A 7,631-nucleotide genomic window follows, 5' to 3' on the forward strand; every position below is an offset into this window, starting at 1 on the left:
TTTTTTAAAGTACAAAATGGGGTTTCAAGCAAGGTCAGAACCTAGGGAAGAGAGAATCTTGGAAGCTGAGGTGCAGGGAGGACTGCAGGCAATGATGGGTGCTGCCAAGTCAACCTTTCAGACGCTTCCTGGAGGCAACCCACGCAGAGAATAACTTACAGCTCTGCGTCACAGAAACACGAGCTCCCAGAGGTGCTCCTCGCACTGCATCCCTTCTTGGAGATTTATTGGAAACGTTAGAACACATAAATTTCCAAGAAATCTGGTTAACTTTGTTTAACCCAGACTTTTCCAAGTTATCAAACCTTAAAATGCCTGCTTCCTCCCCCAACACACACACACACACACACACACACACACACACACACACACTTAAAAAATGAACAGCCATAGAAATTGATGTCGCACAAAACTTCGAAAACCCTTCACTCAGTTTGCTAGCAGCCCTGGGAAGGCATATCAGACTCCCCATTTTACAGTTGGAAGAACTGGAGCTCAGAGAGCTTATATGTAAGCTCAAGGACACCCACGTGTTAGCATGGCTAGGGCTGGAACCATGGTCCCTGAGTCTCATTAGGGTTTTCCGTCCTTGGCCCTGAGGTTCACAGGAGTGGCCTTGCCAGCGCCTACAATGGCAGGATCCATGTCACCTGTGGCCGGGAGGGGTGACAATTTCCCTCAATATTCTCTTAGCAGTATGCTTTTTTTTTTTTTAACAAACGTTACAAAATCTCAATTTTTCTAAGTAATGATATTTTTGTCATACAAGTAATGTCTTGATTGTAGAAAAATCGAAGGTAACAGTAAGCAAAGGGTGGGAAGTGACTTGTAACCCCACAAATCAGATATATCATCTCTTTGATGCACAATTCCACAGGATTTTCTTCTCCTTACACATATGTAAAAATCACAGAGCACAGTTACTGACGATAAAATGTATCATCATTTCTTTATATACTGCTAAGAAAGAAAAAAATAACACTATGACAGGAAGGAAATAATTCGTTATATCCACTTGTTAAGCTTTGAAATATCTTTCCTCAATTCCAAGAGACTTGGGGATCCCTCCCTCCTGTAGCTGTGTGACTGTGCGTCGAGTACATAATCCTCAGGAGAAAACGCAGCAGCATCATCTACTCGGGAATATATCTAGCTCTCTTCCTTAGGTCTCAGAAAGCACTTGGTTATTGCTTTGCAAAAAAAAGATAAAATCACAGGTATTTCTCCCAGACTATTTGCCTCACTGATATAAAATGTATTCCTTGCTGCTGGGTTTCTGTGACTTCCTGAGTACACAGTAACCCTGTTTTGATGTCAAATCATAATGCAATCTTTAAAAAGACATCTTAAATGGTGTTTAAAATGGAAGTGCATGGAGTCATGGTGCACATAACTCAGTAAAAGTGACAAGATTATGAATAATGATGAACAAGTTCACACATGACAACTATGGCATAACTGCCACTTGTTCCGTAGCAATTTTAAGATACTTCTTAATTTCAGAGATGTTAAAATTGGGGAAAAAGTGTGCCTTTGAATTCATGAAATATGTAGACAGACTTTTTTTTTTTTACAAAATGAGATTTCACATACCTGCCCTCTCATACTTTTTGAAAAAATAAAAATTTATGAAATATTGCTTAAAATCAAAAGGACAAAGATATATATGTGTATATAATGTATATATAAATATAATGTTCATAGATAATTGTGATATAAAGAATTGTTTTTAAAGATTCTATTTACCCACAATGCCTTGGAAGCTTCCAGCATGCCCCCAAGGTTACAACCATTCTAAATAAAGGTTTATCATCTTACTGCATATGTAAATGATACATCCCTAAACAATATTTTAAGTTTTGAGTGTTTCTGCACTTTATATAAATGGAATTATGTTTTAAAGTTCATTTGACTTGCTTTTATACTGTGCTGTGAAATTCGTCAGGTAATGTATGTAGTTCCAGTTCATTTTCACTGCTGTATAGTATTCCATTGAAAGCCTCTATCACAATTTACTAAGATATTTATTTGCCTATTACTGGTCTTTGGGTTGCTTCCAGGTTAAATAATGCTTCTATGAATATTTTGTGGGCAGACCTTCCCAAACTTACTAATATCGTCATACATATAGAAAATGGTATTTGTAGACACATCGAGGGAAGTGGAAGGACAAGGCTGATTGCTGCCTGAGGAGACCACTAGCCTGTGGACCAGAGGACCAGGCCACCCAGCCCCTTGGAAGGCTCGGTGGTTAACACAGCCCCATCCTGACACCAAGACACAGCCAGCTTTCTGCTCCAGGTTACAGCTGCTCTTGCCAAAGCTCATTTGCCAAATTGTTTCCCAAATGCTCGTACCCCATTGTATCCTACCAGCAGTGCACTTCTCTTCCTTGACATTTTGTAGTATAAAACGTCTTAATTTTTGCCTATCTCATAAGTGGAAAATGTCTCAGGTGGTCTTCATTTGCATTAGTTACAAGGGGGGTTGAACATCTTTTCATGGGTTTATTTTCCATTCCTGTTTCCTCGTCTGTGAAATGCCTGTCTTTTGTCCATTTTTCCAGTTGGTTCTTTGTGTTTTTCGTATTGACTAGCGGAGGAGTTCTTTATGTTTTTGATGGAAAGATGTAAGTATATATCTTGACATATTCAGGATAATAACCTTGTGTGTATGTGTGTCGCAATCCCCCGCTCCCCTGTACACACACACACACACACATGTGGAACGTGTGGTTTATCTTTTCACTTCCATTATGGTACTTTTCGGTGAACAGTTTTTCATTTTAATGCAACTGAGTATACATTTCATTTTGTGGTTAGCTCATGTGTCTTGGCTCAAGATCAAATAGATCTTCTCCTAAAAGCTTTGATGTTTTGTCTTTTGTGCTTAAGGCAATGAGAGGAAAGCAAGAGCTCTATGAGCACATTACCCAGGCAAGCCAAGTCTACAAAAGAATCTAGGCAGAACTCTCCACTAGATTTAAAATCTAGGCACCACTAGATTTTAAAAGACGATCCAAGGCCAGAAGGCTTCTTGCTGAAAACAGCTCTCCACCTATCGGTTTCTTGCTGCAGCCTGGATGGGCTGCCATCGCAGCCCGGGGTCTCCCTTATCCACTGTCTTGAGGGTGCCCTTCATGTCTCTCACCTTTTGGATCCCTTAAGACCTGTGTCCCACGTCTTCCTCTTGCTTGTCTGCCCCCATATTCTGAGGACGCACTGAGGGCATTCTGAGAGATGATCTCTCAATAACAAAGGTTCACATGAACGACAGATCATACCCTGCATCAAGCTTTGCTAATCATTTCAAGGATACAAGTAGTTGCTGGGCACAGTGACACACAGAGGAACAGCCAACCTACTGCCTGGCTCTTTCTCATCAGGACACACATATGCCCAGAATGACACACTAAGTTTTAAAAATACCTGCAGTTCCACACAGAGACAGAAGCCAGGTCAGTCATGGACCGCTACTCAGGTGGTTACACAGCTTGTGTGATGTTTTCCAGGGAGCCCTGCCCCATTAATCGATACATTCCAAGGTGTTGTTTCTTTGTTTTCTCTTTCTTGTTTTTTCATGTGTTGTGTGGTTGCCATAGCAATCCTGGAGAGACGAGGTGCATAGTAATCCTGGAGAGACCTAAAGGCCTTCCATGAGTACCAACTCTTCCTCCAGCCAACACCATTAGCTGTTTGTCTGGAGGCAAAGGTACAAGAATGTTCACCTCCAGGTCACTTTATTTCTTGCCAGAGGCATCCTGAGTATTGGATTGGAGGCCTGATGCAAACCATCTTCTTCCTACTACATTATAGGAAATGATTCTAGACCTTCATTTAGTCACCATCTAGGCAACTATTAGGACCCACATCAGTTATTTTAACACATAATCGAATGTCGGGAATTGGCTTCGACAGCTATTAAAGGACTAAAAAGCAACAGGAGGACACTGAGCCAACACAGAGTATTTTCAGACAGCACCATCACCACCGCTGGGCTTGGGGACCAAGAAGAAAAGATCGAGGACAGGAGGCGACTGGAGAAGCCCTGCAGAGCTGGGACTCAGACCTCTGGAAGGTGTGCTGCCCATTTGGCGTGTCCTCGGACAGTGGGGAACCTGGCACCAATTTTGACTGCAATCAGCTGCCACTTGCTGGGGTGAAGAACCATTGCTGGGAGGATACTAAAAAAGAGGGACCAAAGAAGAAAAAGCAAGTCCCTTCTCAAACGTTAGCCTTCTAGTTTCTTTTCAGTACCTCTACTTGACAGAACTTGGAAGGCCAGCTGGCTAAGGAGAAATTGAGTTGCAGAGCCCTGATCCAGCACCACAGAGCAGAATAGAGATGGATGGTTTGGAGTGAAGAGACAATAGATAGCTTAATGATCAACGCAAGCCACCCTTTTGCCCACTCCCGTCCATCCCACCTTCTGTACGCACTTAAATTTCTCTATAAGAACAACTGGTTGAGGGTTTCCCTTATTCCCTAGTCAACTCAGCAATTCACTTTGAATATACTATTCGGGAGTGTAATTAATTTAGCGTCGGGGTGTTTTGCTGCAGTAGAGCTTGACAAATACCTAAGATGCTGTACTTTCTAAAGTGGAAACTCCACATACATTCAAATCCTCTGCAGAAATCATGCGTCCTCATTGCCTCAGTTTACATCTCCTGCAGGACCAGCCTCTCCGTTAGCTTTTATAAGTGTGTTCTCTATGACCACTAGCAGAATCTGGTCCATGTTTTTTTTTTTTTTTTTTTTTAATGTCATCTTTTCAAAATGAGTTTATCACCAAAGCTCACAGTTATTTTTATTTGCGGAAACCAATTTGTCAGTCTTCAGCGCCTCTTACTTGAAATAGTCAAACTCACATTTTTTCCAACCAAAAGGAACTATTCAACAAGAACTTGCCTTTTCCTATTTTGGGCTCACGTGTCTCTGTTTACCCTCAAATACTGTTGTTAATTTCATCCCTGTCATTTTGAAAGACCTCTGGTCTTTCAAAAAGAGTCCTTCTCCAGTAAACATTCTGGGGGTTTAAATGGATATAATTGGTCACTTCCGATTCTTAAAAATTAAAAAGCCAACGCAACCTTTCAGTGAAATCCGTCTGGGGGGATCCGCCCCTCAGGATCTCCACTTCCTTCCAACCCGAATAGGGATTGATTCTAGAGAAACGACTTGGACAGAAGGTGTCTTTGCTCTTCCTTTTGACACTTCACTAAGAACACTTTTTGAATCCACAGGAAGTACATGTGCCGGCTCCAACTCACCTGCATTTGTGTAGAGAATTCTCCGAAGCCTCCTCAACCTTCTTCCTTTGACAGTTCCCAGGACAGCTCGGTCCCATCTGTTCACTTGACATTCCATTAAGCCCGTGTGCGACCACGATATCCTGTTTTCCACCTTCCTGTTTCTAGCCACACTTACTCAGACATAATGACAGTTCGCTGTAATTCCTGGACATAAATCTCTCCAGTGAGCTTTCTCCCCCTATCCTAAGCCTCTTTCTCTGAAAGCACAACCTTCTGGCCCTTTCGCTTTCAAAACCCAGTCCAAAATATCCCATAATGGAAATAAACATCTCCAAGATGATTTAACAACCACAAAAGAAACTGAAATATGTTATTTGTGCTAAAAGGCTAAGGGAAGAGCCGTGTACCTGAGGATGATGGTGAGCTGCACATTTTACAGACCAGGCTTTGAGCAAGCATGCGCTCTGCGTGACCTTGAATAAATCATTTGGCCTCTCTACATCTCGGGTTCCTCCTCTGTCAATAGGAATTTGGGTACCTGTCCCACTGATCTCAGAGGGTTGTATGAGGATAAAATGCGACCATCCATTAATAAATATTTGCTAACAGTCTGTCCTGTTCCAGGCTCATTCTAGGCACAGGGGCCATTTCTCCTTCCAACTAGTATCCCTAATACTCAGGCTCATACTCCTGCAAGTGTTGCTGTTGTTTTATGGGCACAGTTTCATGAGTTTCAGTTTTGTAAGAAGTAGTCCTGGAGATGGATGGTTGTGATGGCTGCACAATGTGATTGTACTTAATGCCACTAAACTGTACACTTGGTAAATGGGGTAAATTTTATGTTCTGTATATTTTACCACAGGTTTTTTTTAATGATTTTTTTTTAAAAGAACATTACCAAAATTGATGCCACCCCTGGCCATCCCCTACATCTCCAGCTTCACCTAACAGAAACCACCATTATCTCCGGCTTGGACTCATAAGTTTCTAGCAGGTCTCCCTGATTCTCCTTTTGCCACTCCCACAATTTTTTTTGTTGCACTACAGCCAAAGTAATCTTTTTTCAGATGTAAATCATATTCAGTTAACTCTTGGCTTCATATCTTCCTGTAGCTCCTCATCAAACTTAGAACAAAGTCCACACTCCTTACTGTAGCTGATGAAGTCCTGCACCGTCCGGCCTCTGCTTACCTCTTGGACCCCAGCTCTTGCCACACTGCCCCGTACCCACCGTGCTCCAGCCACAGGACCATCCTGTTGGGTCTTTGAACACACTATAGTTGTTCCCACCATGTGCTCTTTGCACTAATTTCTCCCTCTGTCTGAAAATCTCTTCCTCTGTATCTCTTTCTGCTTGAAATTTCACTCCACCTAAAACAGCCCCAAAGCACCCCTGTCGCACCACTCCATTTTAATTTTCTTCATGGCACTTACGTCATCTGATGTTTTCTCCATTGCTGTATTTAACTGTTTGTTTCTTGATGGTATGCGTCCACTGGATTGCTGCCCTATGGAGAGTAGCGCCTTAGGGGGACTTGAACCCCAGAGCTTAGAATAGCACCTGAGACATAGTAGGCACTCAGGAAATATTTGTTGAATATTAAATGAATGAAAGAAGGAAACTACAGAAAGAGAAATTAGTTGGAAATTTTTGCAAGGAGAACCTGCCATGCATAACACCTTGAAAGCTCCCAGGATAGTTACACTCAGAAAGGTAACAAATTCAGAAGCCTTTCTTTGCATTTAAAGCATCCTAAACTCAATTCAAACAACTACACATAATATCCATTCAAACCTTGTCCTCCTTCTTAATCTCCTACACACACACACACACACACACACACACACCATCATCCGCTGTCTAATTGACAACCCAAGTGAGAAAATAAAACCCGAGGGACAAGAAAGGCTTGTTTGCATTGCCTGAACTTCCTGATGTTTAGGGTGAAATACCCCAATTAGTCTCATGAAGAAATTAGTTTCTGAAGAAACTGAAAAATCTTCCTTTGGCTCCAATAAAGCACACAGACTGCATGTGCCCTAAGCTACCATCCAGAGGGAGCCTGAGTCCAGTACTCACAAGGCAGTCCGTTAGGCCAGCATAGAGGAATCAAGGAGGTGTTAGGCCAGGAGGTCTCTGGGCTCTCCCCACTGCAACCGCCTCGTGCCTGCGAGGTCCCAATCTTGCACGAGGGTGAGATGAGGCTTCAATGGGGGTGCGGACTGTGTCTGCAGGAATTTTTAAACTGGAACACCTCCACAACGTGAAACTATGGAAACAAAAAAAACTAAGAGAGGAAAAAAAAAAAAAAAACATTCCGTTTCGTGAAACCAACGTTTTCTTTTTAGTACTTCACCAGATCGGTACGCCACACAT

General features: G+C 42.2%; 1 long non-coding RNA gene across 1 annotated transcript; it reads right to left on the reverse strand.

Moving 5' to 3' along the window:
- Positions 1–2,886: 2,886 nt before the first annotated feature.
- On the reverse strand, positions 2,887–7,631 carry LOC117022430 (uncharacterized). The gene is made up of 3 exons (XR_004423051.1): positions 7,335–7,631; positions 6,689–6,762; positions 2,887–4,183 (listed from the first exon to the last, which is right to left on the reverse strand). It is a non-coding gene; the product is annotated as an uncharacterized LOC117022430 (long non-coding RNA).

The sequence above is a fragment of the Rhinolophus ferrumequinum genome, chromosome 5 (genome assembly GCF_004115265.2).
Source record: "Rhinolophus ferrumequinum isolate MPI-CBG mRhiFer1 chromosome 5, mRhiFer1_v1.p, whole genome shotgun sequence".
Classification (NCBI taxonomy): domain Eukaryota; kingdom Metazoa; phylum Chordata; class Mammalia; order Chiroptera; family Rhinolophidae; genus Rhinolophus; species Rhinolophus ferrumequinum.